General features: G+C 48.3%; 1 pseudogene; it reads right to left on the bottom strand.

The window, feature by feature from the left end:
* Positions 1–1,033: 1,033 nt before the first annotated feature.
* Positions 1,034–19,024, bottom strand: LOC119921547 (annotated as a pseudogene).
* Between the last annotated feature and the right edge of the window lie 3,507 nt (positions 19,025–22,531).

The following is a 22,531-nucleotide window of genomic DNA, read 5'->3' on the forward strand; positions in this document are numbered from 1 at the left end:
GCATTTAACAAATACCATTAAAAAAATACAAGACAATCATGTCAGACATAGTTCTCATCCTATACTGGGTTCAGAAGAGAGAGGAAGAGCAGGGCTTTTATCCACTTTTATCCCCATTTTACACGTGAGGAAACCGAGGACTAGAGAAGTTAAGTGACTTGCCCGAGCTCACACAGAGCTAGCGGAGCCAAGATTAGAGGCCAGCTTTCGTGACTTCATGTCTTGTCTTCTTTCCAGTAGGAGACATTTAATTTAAGCCCTTCAACCTGTCGCCACATATCCGTGACTCCAGCTGTCACGTTTTCTCATCTGTGAAATGGGGATTGGCACATAGTAAGTGCTTAACAAACAAATACCTTTAAAAAGTCTCAAAATACCTTCTCTCCCTTCCCTTTAGACTGGTGAACACCATCTAGTTCAGGAACTGTGTCTGACCTGAGTATCTTGCTTCTATTTCAGCACGTAGTACAGTGCTTGGCACATAAGAAGTGCTTAACAAATATTAAAATTTAAATAATTATACCACATAATAATAAAACAACAATACTAAAAGTGGGTAATTCTATGAACAGGATAATGCTCTTAACACGAACAGATTTCATACAGATGAATATTCTTCTCATGGTTTTCGTTAAATATCATTAATTGAGAAGCAGCGTGGCTCAGTGGAAAAGAGCACGGGCTTTGGAGGCAGAGGTCATGGGTTCAAATCCAAGCTCTGCCAATTGTCAGCTGTGTGACTTTGGGCAAGTCACTTAACTTCTCTTTGCCTTAGTAACCTCATCTGTAAAATAGGGCTTAAGACTGTGAGCCCCCCTGGAACAGCCTGATCACCTTGTAACCTCCCCAGGTCTTAGAACAGTACTTTGCACATTGTAAGCGCTTAATAAATGCCATTATTATTATTATTATTATTATTAAACGCTTACTCTGTGCCAGGCACTGAACTAAGTGCTGGGGCAGATACGAGCTAGAGGTATGTGTTCATAAGTCTTCAAACCTATTCTTTCTACCTATACAGGATGGTCTTGCGTTCTTGAAAAACTGCAGAAGGCACTTGAAAGCTGTTTTAGGACTTGGTCAAATTCTTTTGCTTGCTGGTAAGGTGTTGCTGCACTGGGCATCGATGCAAGTTTTCACTCTAAATCATCATGGTGTCGGGATGTTTCGTTGATGACCTGTAATCAGCAAGTTGAGGAGAAGGACCAGGTAATGAGTGAACAACTTTCTGATGGCAGAGGTATGAGATTTAGAAACCTAATCAGATAACTCAAGCATGTTACCCTGGTGCTACCTTCAGAACCTCATTTTCCTTTAGTGAAGCTTGGTTTCTCCATTATGACAGCTTTGTTTCCCATAAGGGAGGGTGCAGGGTTGAGGGACAGTCAGAGGCTCAAATGCAGGCATGAGCTGCTGCCCACAAAACATTAAAAATGCCAGTAGTTCCAAGAAGCCCTTCAGGCAGTAGGGTCTACCAAACGCTTATTCACATTTCAGTAGCATATTCAGTGAAGGAGAGGCCAAAAGGCCAAAAGGCATCTGGAACCCAGCCTGAAACTAGAGGCTACCCAAGGGAGCCAACTCAAGAACACTCAACAATGCTGTGGTCTTCCTACCTCCTAGGGAAGGTATTTGGATGACCCCCAATTACATTTAGTTGTCTGGGGATGCATTAATGTGAACTATATGCTCCAGGGACACTGAGGTGCAAAGGCTGGCTGCCCGTATAAGGCACTGGCCCTGTAGAGTGGGGATCAGTAGGGTATATCCTGGGGACCTATCAGTGAGGTGAGGGAATTGTCTTCAGGGTCAGGACAGGGTCAACTGCCTGGACTTACAGAGAGTCAAAATGTTTGTATGTGTATGGGTACAGGAGAAAGGGATAAGAGACGCGCCAGGGTAAGGACGTTGTCCCTCTGAGCATGCCTGCCCTTCCCAGCTAGCCCTGGGAACTGAACTAGTGAGAGTCCTTTCCGGTAATCCCTGGCTGGATGTGGGGCGTATTGACGGTGGTGCATGGGCCTTTCAATTCTTTCTGCAGACCCCTCCTCTTCCCCCCGACTCCAGCCCCTTGATTTAAGAAATTCATATACTTGTCCATCCCTAGTTTCAACAGTCTTGATAAAGAGTGCTCTCTTGGAATGGGTGTCCACCAAAGGGTGGGGGTCAATATTGGGTTCTGAAAGATGAGAATAGCAATTTGTCAAAATGAGAGTTTAATGGTCCCTGCATATCACCCAAGAGTTCGCTACACAGGATTAAGAGTCTTGTGTTTACTCCTGTTGAGAATCTTTCTCTTTCACCAGGCACAATCTCAGTGCCTTGGGAGGTTTTAAGAGTTGCCAATATAGGATTCATGATCAGCAATCCATGTACACAGGCTGTGTGAACTACTGATTACAAAAGTGAATAGCTATTCATAAAATAGGGATTTTTTGGCAGTAATTAAAAAGTTTAAAAGACGTTTAATCAACTTTGTTGCCCACAAAAATGAACAGTTACAAGCCTAGGGGTAGTCAATGATCAAGTCAATGAGAACATTGCTATTTAGCAAAGTAAACTCTTCAGAAATTGTGGGGTAGATTTAGTCAGGGTACATCTTGATTCTGAATAGTTCCTTTTGTCCTAAGCAATCATGTGACCGGCTAATTAGGTTAAAAAAAGTATAAATTTCAGGGGGGGCACATTCTGTTATTATCATGCTATTTGTTAAGTGCTTACTATGTGTCAGGCACTGTATTAAGAACTGGGAGGATAGAAGCAAGTCGAGTTGTCCCATATGGGGCCCACAGTCTCTATCCCCATGTTACAGATGAGGTAATAAAGGCACAGGGAAGAGAAGTGACTTGCCCAAGGTCACACAGCCGATAAGTGGCAGAGCTGGGATTAGAACCCATGGCCTTCTTACTCTCAGGCCCATGGCCTATGCACTACACCATGTGGGTTACAGTCACCCTATGCATGGTTTGACGGACACCCCTGCTTTAGTAGCAACTGTGTGAGTGATGAGATTTCTCTAGTTTGACCCAGTAGAGGCATAATCACCTTGCCTGACAGATTAGAGGGAGGGTTGGTTGTTGCAGTTAGGATGAAAGAGACAAACTCACCCTCTCTCTGCCACCCCTATCCCCACTGCTGGGGCTTCCCCTAAATCCACTGCAGCTTCAACTAGAGAAAACCCCCCATTATTCCAAGGGAGTTCCAGCTTCCCCAGACACAGGTCTCGGCACTTAGGAGTGTCTAGGGCTTTTTGTGATCAGAAGGAAACTTCTGTGCTTCCCATAAGGAAGCTACCAAGCCCTGGAAATGAAATGGCAGTGCTCACCTCTCAGGTTCAAGGAAGAAAAGCTTGGAACCGGCAGGGTAATCCTGTAAAAAGACAGATCACATTAAGTTGTTACCAGGCAACCCTAAGGATAGATGGCCACCTCCCAGGTTCCCACTCCTCTCCCCTACTTACCTGCTCTCCTCTCCCTCCAGTAATTTGCTGTAGGTGGCTATCTCAGTATCCAGTACCATCTTGACATTCAGCAGGTCCTGGTATACACGCAGGTGGTGAGCCATCTCTTCCTTCATGTTCTGGATTTCATCCTGAAGGCGGCCAGTAGTGTCTTGGTAGTTAGCAGGTTCAACAGAAAAGTTCTCCGCCATCTCACGCATCTGGAGCTCCAGAGATTCGTTCTGCAAGAGAAGAGTAGGAGCTTGATTATAACCTCACCAAAGACCTGGTGCCCTGAGCGATGCTGTCCAACCCAGTTTGGCTCCATTCTGTGGTCCATGGAGAGGCAGAGGTTTCGCAGCATGAACATGGTGACAGATAATAACAATAATGGCATTTATTAAGCACCAACTATGTGCAAAGCACTGTTCTAAGCGCTATGGAGGTTACAAGGTGATCAGGTTGTCCCACGGGGAGTTCACAGTCTTAATCCCCATTTTACAAGTGAGGTAACTGAGGCACAATAAGTTAAGTGGCTTGGCCAAAGTTACATAGCTGACAGTTGGCGAAGCCAGGATTTGAACCCATGACTTCTGACTCCAAAGCCTACGCTCTTTTCACTAAGACACGCTGCTTCTCTAAAGTGTATGTCCAAATGCTTGCAGAAGCATTCTTAAGCCACCTGCCAATTGACTATTCCAAGTAATCGTGGACAGAAGAATGAACCATTGTGTTCCAAGTTGACAGTCAGTCAAGCAGAAATAATCAAAGACACGGGGCCCAGAGGTGTGGTTCAGAAATTACCTGGTCTTTCATGGTATCTTAACACTTGGTTAAAAACCTAAACTTCTTTTGTTTCAAACTTGACTTTAATCACTAGTTTTGATTACCGATTCCTTCTACATTGGTTAGAAACACATTTGGGATTATGGGAATATATGTTCATGGGTCAATTGGTTTAAATAGTCCTATTTAAAATGTCTGTTGGGTGTCCTCATATAAGGGGCGGGATGCCAATTTAGGAGGCGAGGATATTAGAGCAAAGCCCATTGTTGGTGTTAAGTTAGCCATCACCAAACAAAGGGGAGAATTTCCTGCAATGCCAACTTCAGCCAACACAGTGGACCTGTGGTATTTCATCCCCCACACCCACACCCTCCAGCGTGTACTCACGGTCCCTTTCAGTGCATCCACTTCACAAGTGAGAGACTCGACCTACCAGCGGTACTCATTTGATTCCTGCTTGGCCTGGCACAGGGCATCATTTTTCCTATTAGCAGCTTCAGAGAGGGCTGCAAACTGTTGTGAAATCATTCACAGTGGACATCTCAACCCCAGGGTGGATCGAAGCCCCTTGGTCCCAAGAGGACAGAGGACCAGTCACCTGTCAACTGGAAAGCTGGATCACCAATGAATTCCCTATTACACTCTCCTCCAGTCACCAGCGCCACCTCCCATAGCATACAGCGTGGTCCTGAGAAACCCATTTAGGGAAATAGGTGAGTCCTGTGCATGACACGGATACTTCCAAAGGGAGCCCCTACCCCCTGACTGCCGGTTTGATGAAGTGAGTGTATGCTTGCATGCACCGTACCCCCAATCCCTCCACCCCCTCTCCAGACGGGTGACCTGTGCCAACTGCTTGGTTTAATCCCCAGAGAGCTGGTTTAGGGACTAGGTTTAGGGTACCGCCCTCAGGGAACACCTTCCCCTAGAGTCACACCTTGGATTTGTACCATTCTTCAGCTTCATGGACGTTCTTTGCAGCCACATTTTGGTACCGCTGGCGAACATCACGCGGGGCAGCAGTGTGATCGGGCTTAGCCACATCCACATCGATTTGGATGTGCTGTTCCTGAATCTGGGTCTGCAGCTCCTGGATTTCCTGGTGAAGAATAAGTAGAGAAGATCAAGTTCCTGCTGGCTTTCCTGACAAGATCGGCTTAATTTACATTCCCCGATTAAGAGGAAGCCCATTACCACGTTGTGAAGTTTCTTCAAGAAGACTATCACTTCTTGTAAGGATTCGACTTTCCGCTTGTGATCAAGGTGTGCCAATGAAGCATTGTCAACATCCTAATTGAAATGAGAGCCAAATTACTTATTCTAAACAAATCAACCATTCATTGACTCACATTTGCTTTTTAGAAAACATTTGTTGAAAATAAGCAGAATCTACCATGCCAAAGCATCCGGAAAGAGTTGAGCTGAGCTTTCAAGTCTGAGGTTTGGAATTTGGCCAAATCAATCTGGTTCTCAATTTGGAAATGCCGAGGTGAGAGGCGGTCGTTCTTTGGTAATTAGTCATAAGGGTAGGCCCGGTATCGTGAGAGTCCAAATGGGAACTTCTTTATTGAGACAGATCCTGGGTGAATCTTGTAGGCCCTGGTCACCAACAGGCAGGCAGGTTAGAAAAGCATAGCTCTGGCTCTGATTCTGGCTTCAGAAAGTGAAAAACAGCTGTGTCAATCTATCAGTTCAACTTGTTTTTCCCCTTCTTCCAGAGGACATCACAGCTTGGAGACAAGGGAGACAGTGTGGCCCATTGGAACTAGCACAGGGCTGGGAGACAGGAAACTTGGGTTCAGATCCTGGTTCTGCCACTTGTCTGCTGGGTGATCTTGACCAAGTCACTTAACTTCTCTGGACCTGTTTCCTGTAAAAGGGAAATTCAATTCTTGTCCTGCCTCCTTCATTGACTATGAGTTCTGTGTGAAAAAGGTACTCTTTCCATTCTGATTATTTTGTCTCTGCCCCAGCGGCTAGCACATAGTGAGAACAACCACAGTAACTGCATATATATAGTACTCTGAATACAGCAGGCATTCAGTGTATACTACTGGATGAATGAATTAATTGCAATATAGTGCCTTCTTCCCGTAGATGTACTTTCTCTGACTGCTGCCCAACCTCTCTCTGACTTCCCTGCCTTCAACCTTCAATCTTCTACCCAGATCATTTTCTTAAAAAAATATTCTGGGCACGTCTCCCCACTCCTTAAAAAAAACCCCATCTCAGTACAATACTCTGCACACAGTAAGCTCTCAATAAATACTGTTGAATGAATGAATGAATTAATGTCCCCTGCTTTCTACCCCTCTGGTTTCTGCTCCTTTGCTTCTCAGACCCTCTGCCCCTCAGCTCTCTTCCCCCTACCCTTCGTCTTTCCTTTCTCTTCCCCTCTGCTTTCTGATGTCTGTCTCCACCCTTCTTGACTGTGAACCTATTGTTGGGTACGGATTGTTGATGACGTTGTACTTTCCAAGTTCTTACTTAGTACAGAGATCTGCACACGGTAAGCGCTCAATAAATACTATTGAATGAATGAATGAATGTCCCCTGCTTTCTACCCCTCTGCTTTCCCCTCCTTTGCTTCTGAACCCTCTGCTCCTCTGCCACTCTGCCCTGCTGCCCCTCAGCTCTCTTCCCCCTACCCTTCAGCTCTCCTTTCTCTTCCCCTTTGTTTTCTGCTATCTCCCCCCTTCTAGACTGTGAGCCTGTTGTTGGGTACGGATTTTCTCTGTAGATGAATTGTACTTTCCGACTGCTTAGTACAGTGCTCTGCACACAGTAGGCGCTCAATAAATACTATTGAATGAATGAATGAATGCCCCCTACTTTCTACCCCTCTGCTTTCTGCTCCTTTGTTTCTCAGACCCTCTGCCCCTCAGCTCTCTTCCCCCTACCCTTCGTCTCTCCTTTCTCTTCCCCTCTGCTTTCTGCTGTCTGTCTCCACCCTTCTTGACTGTGAACCTATTGTTGGGTAAGGATTGTTGATGACGTTGTACTTTCCAAGTTCTTAGTACAGTGATCTGCACACAGTAAGCGCTCAATAAATACTATTGAATGAATGAATGAATGCCCCCTGCTTTCTACCCAGCTGCTTTCCGCTCCTTTGCTTCTCATCCCTCTGCTTCTCTGCCCCTCTGCCCAGCTGACCCTCAGCTCTCTTCCCCCTACCCTTCAGCTCTCCTTTCTCTTCCCCTTTGTTTTCGCTGTCTATCTCCCCCCTTCTAGACTGTGAGCCTGTTGTTGTGCATGGATTTTCTCTGTAGATGAATTGTACTTTCCGACTGCTTAGTACAGTGCTCTGCACACAGTAAGCGCTCAATAAATACGCTTGAATGAATGAATGAATGCTCCCTTCCCCTTTGCTCTCTACCTTCCTTCCACGCTGCGATCAGCTCTCTTCCCCTCTGCTCTTGGCTCCCTGCCCCTTTGCTCTTGGCTCCCTGCCGCTATGCCCATCTGCACTCTTCCATTCTGCATTCTGTCCCACTCCTCTCTACCCCCTGGTATTTTCCCTCCTGGTCTCTTTCCCCCTTGTCTCTGTCCCCAGGGTTTCTGTCCCCCTAGACTCTAAAACCCAGCTCTCTGCCCCCCGGTTCTATGTTTTCTGACCCGAGCTCTCTGGATCCCCAGATTTGCACCCCTGAGCTTTCTGCCACCGGCTATCAGCTCCACTTGGTTCCTGTCCCTCAGTTCTCTGACCCCCTTCTCTCTATCCCCTGCTTTCCTGCCCTGCCTCTCAGTTCTCAGCTTCATGGCCCTTTAGTCTCTGCTCCCTGTCCCTCTGCCCCCGTCCTCCCCACCCTACCCCACACACAGCTCTTGACTCTCAGCCCCTCAGCTCTCAGATCTCTGCCCTTAAGGTCTGTATCTTTCTGTTCTCTGCCCCTCACATTTTTCCCCTTGAATCTCTTCCCCTCTGATCTCTGGCCCTTGTTCTCTGCCTCCCTGTTCTCTATCCACCTGCTCTCTGAATCTCTGTCCCCCTGCTTTCTGCCCCTCAGCTCTCACCTCCCTGTGCTCCACCCCTGTTTTCTGTCCCTCAACTGTATTCCCGCTGACCCTCAGCTCTCTGTGTCTTCGCTTCAGCTCTCTGCCACTCAGCTCTCTTCCCTCTGCCCCTCTGCCCCTCAACTCTCACCTCCAATCGCTTCATTTCACGGCTCCTCAGTTCTCTGCCCTTTTGTTCTCTGCTTTTTGCTCTCTTCCCTTTTCTTCTCTGGCCTTCTGCTTACTGCCCTATGCCCTTCTGCCCCTAGACTCCCTGCCCTGTTTCTCTGCCTCCCTGCTCTCTTTGCCCTCCCTGATCTTTGCACCCGGGCTCTCAACCCATCAGATGCCTGCTCTCTACCACCCACTCTCTGCCACCCGCTAACACCAACTCTCTGCCACCAGCTCTCTGCCTCCATCCATGTGTGCAATCTCCCAGCTCTTTGCCCTATCCCCAATTCTCTGCTCTTTTTCCCCCAGCTCTCTGCCCCCCAGCTCTCTCAACTCTTACCCCCCAGCTATCTGCTTTCTGCCCCCAGCTCTCTGCACTCTGACACCCAGCTTACTGTTTGCCCAGCTTTCTATCCCTCCAACTTTCTATCTCCCTGGCTGTCTATCCCCCAAGCTTTCTGCCTCTCGGCCCCTTTGCCCTCTACTCCTCTACTCTCTGTCCCTCTGCTATCTGCTACACCACTGTCTGCCCCTCAGCTGTCTTCCCTCCTGAAATCTGTCCCCCTAATCTTTGCCCCCCTTTCTGTTCCCCCGTTGTCTGCCTCCTCCTCTCTGCCCCCCACTCTCTGCCCTGCTGATCTTTGGATCTCTAGCTCTCTACTACTTATCTCCCTGACCCTCAGCTCCCAGTCCCCAGTTGTAGTCCCCCCACCAATTTCTGGCCCACCGGTTTCTACCCTCCCACTTTTTGCTCCCCCTGCTTAAGACCGTCCCCACCAAGTTCTCTGTCCCACAACTCTTTGCTTCCTGCCACTATCTTTCTGTCCCTCAGCTCTAGGCTCTCTGCTCTTCAGCTCTCTGTCCTTCAATCCTCTGTCCCTCAGCTCTCTGCCCCTCAATTCTCTGCCCCCGAGCTCTCGGCTTTCTTCCAATCTGCTATCTTCTTGCCTGCTCTTTGCCCAACTGCTCTCTGCTCCCTAGCCATGCCTCACAGACTCCTGCCTCGTAGTACTCTCTACCCCAGGCTCTCTGCCCCCTGGACCTCTGCTATCTTCCATAAGCTCTCTGCCCTGCCCCCCAGTTCTCAGCTCTCCATCCCCAGGCTCTCTGCTCTGCGTCCCCCAGTTCTCTGCAGTCTGTTCTTCAGCTATATGCTTTCTTACCCCTATCTCTCTGCTCTTTGTCCCTCACTCTCTGCTCCCCCAAGCTCTCAGAAAATCAGCTCAATTTCCTCCCCCAGCTCCCTGTCCAACTGGCTCTCTGCCCCCGTGCTTACTGCTCTTGGCTGCAGTGTTCTGCTTTTTTCCCCCTCAGCCAGCTCTGTGCTTTCACCCCACTTCCTGCTCCCTATTCCCAGACTCTTTGTCCCCCATCTCTCTTTCGCCCGAGCTTTCTATTCCCCACCCCCCATCTCTCTGTCCCACACAGCTCTCTATACCCCCAGTTCTCTGCCTGTCAGCTCCTTCCCACCTTCTCTCTGACTTTTAGCTCTCTACCCCCTGCCTTACCCAGCTCTTGGCTTTCTGTCCTTTGCCCCAGCTCTCTGCTCCCCCAAATTTCTGCTCTGCCCCGCCCTGCACCCAGCTCTGTGATCTCTGCCCCCAACCTCTCTGACACTCAGCTCTCTGGATCCCCAGATCTCTACTCCTCAGATCTCTGTCACTAAGCTCTCTAACTCCCCTTCCACTCCCAGCCCTGAAGCTCACTGCCCCACCAGCTCTCTACCCCCAGGCTCCCTGCCCTATTCCCCTCCAGCTCTCTGGCTCCATAACTCATGTCTCTGCCCCCCAGCTCTCTGATCTCTGCCCCCCACCTTTCTACTCTCTGGCCCCGCTGCACACTTTGACCCCCCAGCACTCTGCTCTCTGCCTCAACAACCTTTCTGCCCACAACCTTTCTGCCCCATGCCCCCAAGCAGTCTGCCCCCTGCCCTCTTCCCTTGGACTCTCTCCTCTCTTCCTCAAGCTCCCTGCCCACTCTGGGCTCTCTGCTCTCTACCCACACTCAGCTCTTTTCTATCTTACCCCAAATTTCTGCTTTTTGTCCACCAGTTCTCTGCTCTTTGCAACCCAGCTTTCTGCTCTCTGCCTCTCGGCTCCCTGTCTCTCAGATCTCTAAATCACTGTTAGGATCTCTAGGATCCACTTGACTCTGGGGTTCTGAAACTTGGTCCATGGCAGGGAGGTAAAAGAGAGGTTGGGGTTTTAAGGAGGGATGGAGGTTAGAATTGTGGGCCCAAATGGCAGCAGGAGAGGAAGGATAGGGTTCTTTTCCTCTCTTCTCTATATGGGGAGACATGGGGATCAGGGGCTGCCGAGAATAGAATAGAATAGATTCTATTTATCTAATTTGAGGGTATTGATGCCTGTCTACTTGTTTTGTTTTCTTGTCTGTCTCCTCCTTCTAGACTGTGATCCCGCTGTTGGGTAGGGATTGCCTCTATCTGTTGCAGAAGTGTATCTTTCAAGTGCTTAGTACAGTGCTCTGCACACAGTAAGTGCTCAATAAATACGATTGAATGAATGAGTGAGGGAACTGGGAAGCGTTTTTTTGGGAAAGGAGGAGGAATCACCCTTCTAGATAATGGCAAGGGACCCCACCCCTCACCCCTGAGTGGTTTGGCATGGCGATTTCTCCCACATTAGAGAGGCTTATCCCTGGCCTCCATCTCTCCCTTGAGAAGCATCATGGCCTCATGTTTAAAGCATGGGCCTGGGAGACAGAGGATGTGGGTTCTGATGCCAGCTCTCCCATTTGTCTGCTGAGTGACCTTGGCTAAATGAATTGACTCCTCTGGGCCTCCGTTCCCACATCTGTAAAATTGAAATTAACATTGTGAGCCCCAGGTGGGACATGGGCTATGTCCAACCTGATTAGCTTGTATTTCTCCCACAGCTTAGTACAGTGCCTGACACCTAGTAATTGTTTTACAAATAATCAATAAAAAAGCCAGCCTTGTCAGACTGAGTTTTCATGGATTCTTTTTCTAGAAGGGATCAGTGAGGGGGTGGCAGGAGCCAAGCCCCTGGGCTCCTGAGGAGTGAGGGAGGATGGAACAGACCACAGAATACTAGCTAAGAATCCTTCGAGGCATACAGTGTATCCTCTTTTCAGTCCCTTACCACTGACCAAGGATTAGGCCAGAAAGTAGGGTGGTCCTAGGCCCCAGCCGAACTCGAAGCAACTTGGAGCATCGGAAGGGCCCAAAGGCCCTCGGTCCCACCTGAAAAAGTGGACAGTGGAACAACCGGGCCCCTGCCTCTTCAGGTGTGACAACACATTGACAGGCGGGACAGTGGGTGGGTGGCCGGATGCTGGATATCGTTCCTCTAGGGAGAATGCTGATTTGTTTCTCTTTGTGCAGGTCTTTTTGAGGGGCAGTCTTCTTCAAAGGCAGGTCAGATAGATCAGATGCCAGATGAGCAGTGTGGCTCAGTGGAAAGAGCACGGGCTTTGGAGTCAGAGGTCATGGGTTCAAATCCCGACTCTGCCACTTGTCAGCTGTGTGACTTTGGGCAAGTCACTTAACTTCTTTGTGCTTCAGTTCCTTCTTCTGTAAAATCAGAATTAAGACTGTGAGCTCAACATGGGACAACTTGATCACCTTGTAGCTTGCACATAGTAAGCGCTTAATCAATGCCATTATTATTAATACTACTATTATTATTATTACTATTATTATTATTACTATTATTATATTTGTACCCCTTCTAGACTGTGAGCCAACTGTTGGGTAGGGACCGTCTCTATATGTTTCCAGCTTGTACTTCCCAAGCGCTTAGTACAGTGCTCTGCACACAGTAAGTGCTCAGTAAATACAATTGAATTAATTAATTAATTAATTAATTAATTTGTGGGGTTTCTTGTCCATTCTAGAATGACTTGGTTGCTGAATTTAGCATCCTTTCCTGACTGCTCCCGAGGACCCCCATGCCGGCTTCTGATTGGCTCTAGGGTGTCCAGCTCAGGAGATTGAGTGAGGGTGATGAACCAGTTTCCATGCTTATCTTGGCGGTTCCTGGAGCTGAAGTGGTGCAATTGGTTATCACATGGTTCTTACAGTGTGGTATGGATGTAGGTCATTTTATCTCCTCGAAGAGGCCTTCCCTAACAAAGCCCTCCTTTCCTCTTCTCCCACTCCCTTCTGCTTCACCCTGACTTGCTCCCTTTATTCATTCCCCCCTCCCAGCCCCTCAGCACTCATGTCTGTACCTGTAGTTTATTTATTTCTACTAATGTCTGTCTCCCCTTCTAGACTGTAAGCTTGTTGTGGGCAGGGAATGTGTCTTTTTATTGTTAGATTGCACTATCCCAAGCACTTAGTACAGTGCTGTGCACACCGGAAGCCATAAATAAATAAATAAATAAATAAATAAATAAATAAATGTGTCCCTTAGGTCTATGCTCTCTGCAGCACTACCCCTCAGCTCTCTGCTCTCCACCCCTCGGCTCTCTTTCCCCCACTCAGTTAGTCAGTATTATTTATTGAGCACTTACCCTGTGTAAAGCACCATACTAGGTGCATGGGCAATACAATTTAACCATTAATCCACATTTTCCTTGCCCACAACAAACTTACAGTCTAGAGCGGGAGAGAGACACTAATAGGAATAAATATATTATAGATATGTAAATAAATGCTCTGGGGCTGGGAGGAGGGGTGAATAAAGGGAGCAAGTCAGGGCGATGCAGAAGGGGATAGGAGAAGAAGAAAGGAGGGCTTAGTCAGGGAAGATCTATTAGAGGAGATGTGCCTTCAACAATGCTTTGAATGGGAGACAGTAATTGTTGTATGTGAGGGAGAGAGGGAATTCCAGGCCAGAGGGAGGACATGGGCAAGGGGTTGGTGGCAAGATAGATGAGATCGAGATATAATGAAAAGGTTAACATTAGAGGAGCTAGGTTTTGGGGCTGGGTTGTAGTGGGAGAGTAGGGTAGGTTGGGACAAGGTGATTGAGTGTTTTAAAGCCAGTGGTGAGGACTTTTTGATCGATGTGGCCGTGAATGGGCAACCACTGGAGTTTCTTGAGGAATGGGGAAATATGACCTGAAGGTCTTTGTATAAAAATGATCCGGGCAACATAGTGATATATGGACAGGAGTGGGGAGATACAGAAGGAAGAGAGGTCAGCAAGGCGGCTGATACAGTAATCCAGGTTGTTAGGATGAGTGATTGGATTGATGTAGTAAACGTTTAGATGGAGAGGACAGAGCAGATTTTAGTGATGTTGTGAAGGTGGGACTGACATGATTTAATGATGGATTGAATATTGGCGTGGAATACGAGAGAGGAGTAAAGGATAATGAGGGACAGGAAGGATGGTGATACTGTTTACAGTGATGGGACAGTCAGAGGGAGGACACGGTTTGGGTGGGAAGATAAGGAGCTCTGTTTTGAACATGTTCAGCTTGAAGTGACAGGAGGATATCAAACTGAAGCCAAGAGGAAATGCGAGACTGCAGAGAGGGAGAGAGATCAGGACTGGAGATGTAGATTTGGGCAACTTAGAGGTGGTAGTTGAAGCCATCGGTGCGAATGAGTTCTCCAAGGGAGTGAGTGTAGATAGAGAATAGAAAGAGACCCAGAACTGAACCTTGAGCGACCCCCACAGTTTGGGGGTGGGAGGCAAAGGAGGAACCTGAGAACGAATGAGCCTGAGAATGAGTGGCTAGAGAGAAAAGAGAAGCATCAGGAGAGGACAGTGTCAATGAATCCGAGGTTGGATAATGTTTCCAGGAGAAGGAGGTTGTCAACCGTGTTTAAGGCAGATGAGAGGTAGAGGACAAATAGGTTATGCTGTTAGATATGGCAAGAAGCTCTCTTATGAATCAATGCCTTACCATGGCAGAAGAGTTTGCATATGCCAAAGAAGCTTAAAGCTCTGCCATTGAGTGATACTCTCGCTGGGTTACCCATAATGGAAGGGTCTAAACGGAAGCATCAGACAAAGTTGATTCACCTGTGCTGGACAACAGTGCTATAGGAAATAGCCAAAGGCAGGTGATCAAATGATCAAAATGTTGATCAAGGACAATGCCAGAGACTCAAGTTTTCACCGATCGGAGGGAGGCAATAGTAAACCATTTCTGCATTTTTACCAAGGAAACCCTATGGATACATATACCAGAATGATTACAGATATTGGAGAAGCAGAGAAGCAGCGTGGATCAGTAGAAAGAGCCCGGGTTTTGAAGTCAGAGGTCATGGGTTCAAATCCCAGCTCCGCCAATTGTCAGTTGTGTGACTTTGGGCAAGTCACTTGACTTCTCTGTGCCTCAGTTACCTCATCTGTAAAATGGGGCTTACGACTGTGAGCCCCCGTGGGACAACCTGATCACCTTGTTTGCTCCCCAGCTCTTAGAGTAGTGCTTTGAACATAGTAAGCGCTTAATAAATGCCATCATTATTATTATTATATGGTGTTGGAAGATGAGCCCCTCAGGTTGGTAGGCACTCATTCATTAATTCATTCATTCAATCGTATTTATTGAGCGTTTACTGTGTGCAGAGCACTGTACTAAGCGCTTGAAAAGTACAAATCGGCAACATATAGAGGCGGTTCGTACACGACTATGGGCTCACAGTCTAGAAGGGGGCGACAGACAAGAAAACAAAACAAGTAGACAGGTGTCAATACCATCAGAATAAATAGAATTATAGCTATATACACACGATTAATAAAATGAATAGAGTAATAAATATGTACAAATATACACAAGTGCTGTGGGGAGGGGAAGGTGGTAGAGCAGAGTGGGGTGGGGGTGATAGGGAGGAGCGGAGGAGGAGAGCAAAAGGAAGGGCTCTGTCAGGGAAGATTTCCTGGACGAAGTGAGCTCAATGAGCTGCTGGGGAAGAGCAGGTGACGTCTCAGAGTATCATGGGTGTTTATGATGTGTCCAGAATAAAGCCTTTGGAACACCCAGTCGTTGATGTTGCCACACAAGAAATGAGTATCTGAAGCTGTAAAGATACTCTTATTATTGCATCATGGGATGTATGAAATATGAACCAGGGTAAGTTGGAAATAGTCAAGAATGAAAAGAACCGATTGAAGATTGACATTTTAGGAATAAGCAAACTGAAATGGATTGGTATTGGGCATTTTCAATCGAATGAGCACATCATATATTACTCTGCCCATGCTGAAAAAAGAAATGTCATAGCAATAATTGAAACAAAGAAAATTGCTAAGACACTTATTGGATATAAAGCTGTCAATGACCGATTGATATCTAATAGGTTCAGAGGAAAACCATTCAGTAGGACCATACTTCAGGTGTGTGCCCCAACAACAAATGCAGGGCAAGAAGAAATAAAGAGGTTTTACAGTGAAGTAGAGAGAGAGAGTTTGATAAAAAAAAAACTGCAAGCAAGATGTGTTGATTATCACTGGGGATTGGAATGCAGAAGCTGGTAATGGAATGGAAGTGAATTTTGTTGGAAAATATGGTCTTGGAAATAGGAATCAAGCCGGGGACCGACTTACGATTTCTATGAATCAAATGACTTTTGTATTGCCAACACCTTCGTTTTCCAACCTAAACGACGACTGTGGACATGGACTTCACCAGATGGCCTATATAGAAATCAAATAGACTATATTATTTGTAGAAAGAGATGGAGAAGTTATATTTTGGCATCAAAAACATGACCTGAGGCTGACTGAGGAACAAATCACGAGTTGTCAATGTGTAAACTCAGGCTAAAACTTAGGAAGATCAATCATGCTTTATATGTGTCCAAATCTGAACTGACGAATATTCCCCCTGTATTTAAGGATCATTCATTCATTCAATCGTATTTATTGAGAGCTTACTGTGTGCAGAGCACTGTACTAACTGCTTGGAAAGGACAATTCGGGCAACAGAATCATGTAAAAAACATATTCAGTGCGCTTAATCTCACAGACAAGGAACCAGAGGAAATGTGGATGGAGATTTAAAATGTCATCAAGGAAGAAAGTGACAGAGTATTACAAATGGTTAGGAAGAAGAAAATGCCAAAATGGATGTCAAACGTTACTTGGGAAGTAGCCAAAAAAGGAAAGTAAGCAAAAAATCAGAGGACAAAAGAACCTGGTTAATAAACTGAACAGAGAAGTCCAGCGTGCTGCCAGGAAGGACAAGCAGGAATATTATAACAGCATATGGAAAGAAATGGAAGTCAGTAACAAAAATGGGCAGGCAAGAGCACTATTTCAGAAGATTAAGGAAATTAAGGGAATGTGTCGTCCTCGGATTGACTTTGTCAAAATAAAGATGGCCTGATGATAAATGATACCAAGTGGAATGAAACAGAGATGGAAAGAATACACAGAGGAACTGTACCTGAAAGATAGCAATATACAAGAAGTATTTGAGAAAGTGCATTTTGAATTAGAGCCACTTATCATGGAAAGTGAAGTTTTAGGTCAGCTTTATGCTACCTCACCAAAAACATGGCACCTGGCTTGGTAGGCTTCCTACTGAGATGTTTCAGGCTGCTGAAGAGGAAGCGGTCAAAGTCCTTACCAAAATATATCAGCAGGTATGACTAATATGGCTAACCACTCAGTGGCCATCTGATTGGGAAAGATTAATTTATGCTCCAATACTGAAACAAAGAGATATAACTAAAAGCAACAATTATCTACAGTTTCCTTGATCTCACATGCCAGGAAGTTATTGTTAAAAGCTATAAAGCGTCCAGTGGAGGCCTACATGGAATGTGAGTTGCCCGTTGCTCAGGCAGGATTCCAGAAAGGACGAGAGTCAGGCGATAGTATTGCTGATGTCCTTTGGATAATTGAAAGGACAAGAGAATAGCAAAAGGAAGTTAGGATGTGCTTTATTGATTATAGTAAGGCCTTTGATTGTGTGGATCACAAGAAATTCTGGCACACATTAAGGGAAATGGACATACCAGAACATTAGTTGCATTAATATGGAACCTATATAACAATGATAATTATAATACTAATGGCATTTATTAAGGTGCTTACTGTGTGCAAAGCACAGTTCCAAGCACTGGGGAGGTTACAAGATTATCAGGTTGTCCCGTGGGGGGCTCACAGTCTTAATCCCCATTTTACAGATGAGGTAACTGAGGCACAGAGAAGTGACTTGCCCAAAGTCAAACAGCTGACAGTTGGCAGAGCCAGGATTTGAACCCATGACCTCTAACTTCAAAGCCCGTGCTCTTTTCTCTGAGCCACGCTGCTTCTCTGTATGACAAACAGGTGGCTACAATAAGAACAGAATAGGGAGAAACAGTTTGGTTTTCCATTGGCAAGGTTGTATGTCAAGGATGTATCTTATTGCCTTATCTGCTCATCCTTTACACAGAATACCTAATGAGAGAAGTCGGACTCGATGTAGACAAACGGGGAGTAAAGATTGGATGGAGAAATACAAACAAGCTTCGTTATGCTGATGATATAACCCTACTAGCAGAAAGTGAAGAAGACTTAAAGGGCTTAATATTAAAAATTAAGGAACAGAGCAAAAAGATGGGTCTATATTTCAATGTCAAGAAAACAGAGATCGTGGCTACTGAAGGTTTTAACACTTTAGTCCTAGACGGAGAGAAGTTTGAAATAGTTGATAATTTTTTCTCTCTTGGGATGGATAATCAATAATAAAGGAACTAGTAGCCGAGCAAAACGCCAAAGATTAATGATAGGAAGAGTTATTATGAAGAGCCCAGAAAAGACATGAAATGTGCTGTGCTGATGTACCAATTGCCACAAAAACACAAATGATTAAACTCTATGGTATTGCTAGTGATAATGTATGGATCGGAAAGCTGGACAGTGAAAAGACAGGATAGAAAATCGATTCTTTGGAAATGCGGTATTGGAGAAGGCTTTTGCAAATACCATGGATTGCCTGAAAACCAAACAAATTAAACCCACGTGGTCTTTTCAGGGCCAAAAGTCTCGACTTACATTAGCTTATTTTGGACATGCGATTAGGAGGACTGATTCTCTGGAGAAGACACTAATGCTAGGAAATGTCCAAGAAAAACGTAGAAGAGGTAGATAGGCAGCTAGATAGGAACCAAAGCAACAATAATGGAAGAACCGTTAGAAAGTTTGCGGATTATGGCAGAGGACAGGATGTTCTGGAGAAAGTATATCCATGGAGTACTATGAATCGCAAATAACTTGAAGGCACAAAATAATAATAATAATCAAAATAGTAATACTACTACTACTACTACTACCAATAATAATGGGGTTCTAAGTTTTTCTCTGTAATAGGCATCCATGACTAAAACTGGACATTCAAGAGGAGATGGTGAGATGAGAAGAGGTGATAGATGACCTGTGGATTTTCGGGCAGTTATTGCATCTGTCAAACTCACTGGACCCTTCTGAATCGGCCAAACTCAATGCCAAATTCAGGGCCTTGGGGTGGCTTTTGAAGTGGCCTGGCAGAGGTGTCGGCAGGGCAGATGTGGTGTCCTGGTGGAGATGTCAGGATGGGTGATGGCGGTAGCCCAGCGGAGGTGTCAGGGCAGATGGTAGGGGTGACCCAGTGGAAGCATCATGGCTGTCGGTGCAGTGACCCAGAAGAGGAGTCCGGGGGGTAGCCGCGGTGGTCTGTCAGGGGTGTTGGATCAGGTGGCACCACTGGTGCAGCGGAGTTGTCCATCGGCTGGTGTGGTGGCCCGCCTGTGGTGTCAAGGTGGGTAGCAGTGGTGGCCCATCTGAGGTTTTGGGGTGGCAGGTGCGGCGGCCCAGAGGAGTCAGGGTGGGAGGCGGTAGTGGCCCAGCAGGAGGAGTCAGGATGGCTGGTCTGGTGGCCCAATGGAGGTGTTGGTGGCCCTGGATGTGTCGGGAGTGATTGACAGCAGTGGCCCAGGAGGAGACATCAGGTCGGCTGATGCGTTGGCCCAGCTGAGGTGCCCAGGCGGCTCGTGTAGTGGTCCAGCAGAGGGGGTAAGGCCAGTGGGGCTAGCGTCCCAGTGGTGTCGGTGTGGGAGGCGGAGGTGACAGGGCTGAGGAGTTGGGATGACAGGATGCAGTGGCCCAGCGGAGGTGTCATAGCAGGTGGCCCAGCTGGCCCAGAAGAGGCGTTGAGGCGGCTGGTTTGCTGAATCTTGGGGCAGCCCAGAGAAGTGTCAGGGAGGGTAACATGGAGACTGTACCAGTAGCCTGGAGGAGGCATCAGGAAGGTGGCACCGTGACAGGGCCAGCTGCCCTGAGGAGGTGTCGGGGGTGGGGGTGGAGGGGTTACGATGACAGTGCTAGTGGCCTGGTGGTGGTGTCAGCGAAGGGTGGCATGGTGACCCAGAGGTGGTGTCAGAGAGGTTGGCACGATAACAATGCCAAAGGCCCGGAAGTTGTTTCAAGAAGGGTGGCAAAATGACTGTGCCAATGGCCCAGAAGTTTCATGCAGGGGGGCACAGTGACTGTGCCAACTGCCTATAGGAGGTGTCGGTCAGGGTGGCACGATGATGGTGTCGGTGGCCCATAGGAGCTGTCAGGGAAAGTGGCGCGATGACAGTGCTAGTGGCCTGGAGGTGCTGGCGAGAAGAATGGCAAAATGACGATGCCAGTTGCCCAGAGGAGGGATCAGGGAGAATGGCACAATGATGGTACCTTCTGGCCCAGATGGTAGCACAATGACAGTGCCGGTGGCCCAGAGGTGGTGTCGAGAAAGGTGGCACTATGAGGATGCCGGCTGCACATGAGGAGTCGGGTAGCGTGGCACGATGACAGTGCCAGCGGCCCAGAGGACATGTGTGGAAGGGTTACAGATTGACTTTGTCCGTGGCTCCGAGGAGTTGTCAGGGAGGCTCGTTGTTGACAGGGCCGGCTGACTATAAGAGGTTTCAGGGAAGATGGCACGATGACAATGTCAATGGCCTGGTGATAGTGTCAGGGGTGGGTGTCATGGTGACATTGCCAGTGACCCAGGGGCGATGCAGGGAAGGTGGCACGATGATGGTGCCGGGGTCCCAGAGGAGCTGTCATGGAAGGTGCATCGATGATGGTGTCGACAGCCTCAGGTGGTGTAGAGAAGAGTGATATTATGACGATTTTGGTTGCTCGGAGGAGGCGTCAAGGAAGGTGGCACAGTGGCACAGTGATGGGGTCGCTGTCAGGGAGGGAGGCACGGTGACTGTGCTGGCTGCCCAGAGGAGGCGTTGGGGAGGCTGGAGCTGGGATAGTGCCACAGATGCCAGGCCGGTGGTGGTGGTGGAAAGTGGCACGGAGACAATGCCAGTGACCCAGAGGTGGTGTCAGGTAGAGTGGCAGATTGACTGTTCCGGCGACCCAGAGGTGTCATTGAGGCTGACACAGTGAGGTATCGGAGAAGATGGCAGGATCACAATGTCAGCAGCCCGGTAGTGGTACCGACAGAAAGTGGCACGGTGGACAATGCCGGTGACCCAGAGGCGGTGTCAGTGAGGGCGGCACCGTGATGTTCCCGTGGCCCGGAATTGGTGTCGAGAAGGATGACATGACGACGGTGCCAGAGACCCAAAGGAGGTGACAGGGAGGAGTCACGAAGATGGGGCTGGCAGCCTGGAAGTGGTATCAAGAAGGGTGGCACGATCATGGTGTCGGCTGGTCAGAGGAGGAGTCAGGAGGGTGGTATGAGGACGTTGCCGGCTGCCCAGAGAAGGTGTAGGGGAGGGTGGCACGGTGATGGTGCCACCGGGCCGGTGGTGGTATTGGGTCGGCCAACGTAGTCTCCCCCCGCCAGTCTGCTTTGAGGAATCACTGGGCAATATCGTCGCTGGACCCGGGCGTAAGTCTCTTTCCTGTCCTCTTTCATTCCAGGGAAATGTATCGGGGTAGGGTCGGCCGTGTCCGTGCGGGGTAGCGTGGCTCTGGGTGGTGCTGATGAGGCAGCCTCCGCTGCTGTGGGCCTCTTCTCCAGCTGCCCTCACAGTGGCAGGACTCTCCATGTCACTACTCCTCCAATTCTTTGATGGTGACCCATCCTCCTCCCCCTTCTCAGGAGCCACCGGAGAATGGGGCCGCTTTCTGACCGGGGAGGGGCCCGTGGCACGGGCACTGGCGCACACACTAGCATGGCCACGGGCTGGGGGCGCCCGACCAAATCTGAGGACCTGTAACACCAGAACCCCTTTACTAACCATGCTACGAAGGAAGCCCAGCGCCCCAGCTTGGTCATCCTCACCAGCTCCAGATTTCGCCTTCCAGGCTTCTTGACCATTTTTCTAGGTGGCCCATCTTCCTGTGTCTCCCCTCTGGTCACTAAGTCATTGGGCCGCTTCCTGGGCCTGGAGGAGTGGGTGGCGCTGGAACTAGCGCTGGGACGTGCACTGCTACGATCTGGAGGCACCGGACCACCTCTGAGGCCCTGTAGCAGTGGATGACTCGGGCTACCCTGGCAATGAAAGAAGCCCTGCGGCCTAGCATGGTCATCCTGGCTGGCTCCTGCCGCTGCTTTCGGGGCCTCCTAACCTTTTATAGATGGGGCCCATCCTCCTATCCCTTCTCCACCTTCAATTGGCTTTGGGAACGGTAGGAGCGGATGGCAATGCCCTAACCTGAGTGGACTGTGTCAGTGGAGGGTCCCCAAAGCAACGTTACCCTCCAATTTGGGTGCAGAACTTCCCGAACCACTGCAGTCCCCGCTCGACTCCTCGCTGGGCCACAGCTGGTATCACCTGCTATGGAGAGCTTGAAGCCCTGCAGAGGAAACAGAAACGGACGTCCATCCCTAGGTCAGCTTGGCACTGAGTCATCTGAACGCTCCCCATCCATCCCCAAACCTAGCTGCAACTGGATTGGAAGCATATCAGCGAGGGGGTTCTGACTGTGTATGTGTGTGCGTGAGTTCGTAGCTCCAAAATGCCCCGGATGGATTCGAGCTGAGCAGTGGCTGAGGGCCCAGGACTGGGTGGAAATGTACAGCAGACCCCCTTCCCCCCAGTCGGCTCTCGGACTCCTCAGCGATAGGAACATTTCCTCCTTCATCAGGGGGTAAGGGACCCACGGGAGCGCCACCTTCTGACAGAAAAACATAACCACTCAGGTGTGGACCAGCTATCTCGAGAAACAAATTCCAAAAGCCTCTAGAGAGACCCTACCAGCCGGGTGGCCAAGGGAGAAACTCGGAGATTCCTTTAGAACAAATCTTAACAGCGAATTTGCCATGGTGGCTGCCCTCTCAGATTCC

The sequence above is a fragment of the Tachyglossus aculeatus genome (assembly GCF_015852505.1).
Source record: "Tachyglossus aculeatus isolate mTacAcu1 chromosome 12 unlocalized genomic scaffold, mTacAcu1.pri SUPER_6_unloc_3, whole genome shotgun sequence".
Classification (NCBI taxonomy): domain Eukaryota; kingdom Metazoa; phylum Chordata; class Mammalia; order Monotremata; family Tachyglossidae; genus Tachyglossus; species Tachyglossus aculeatus.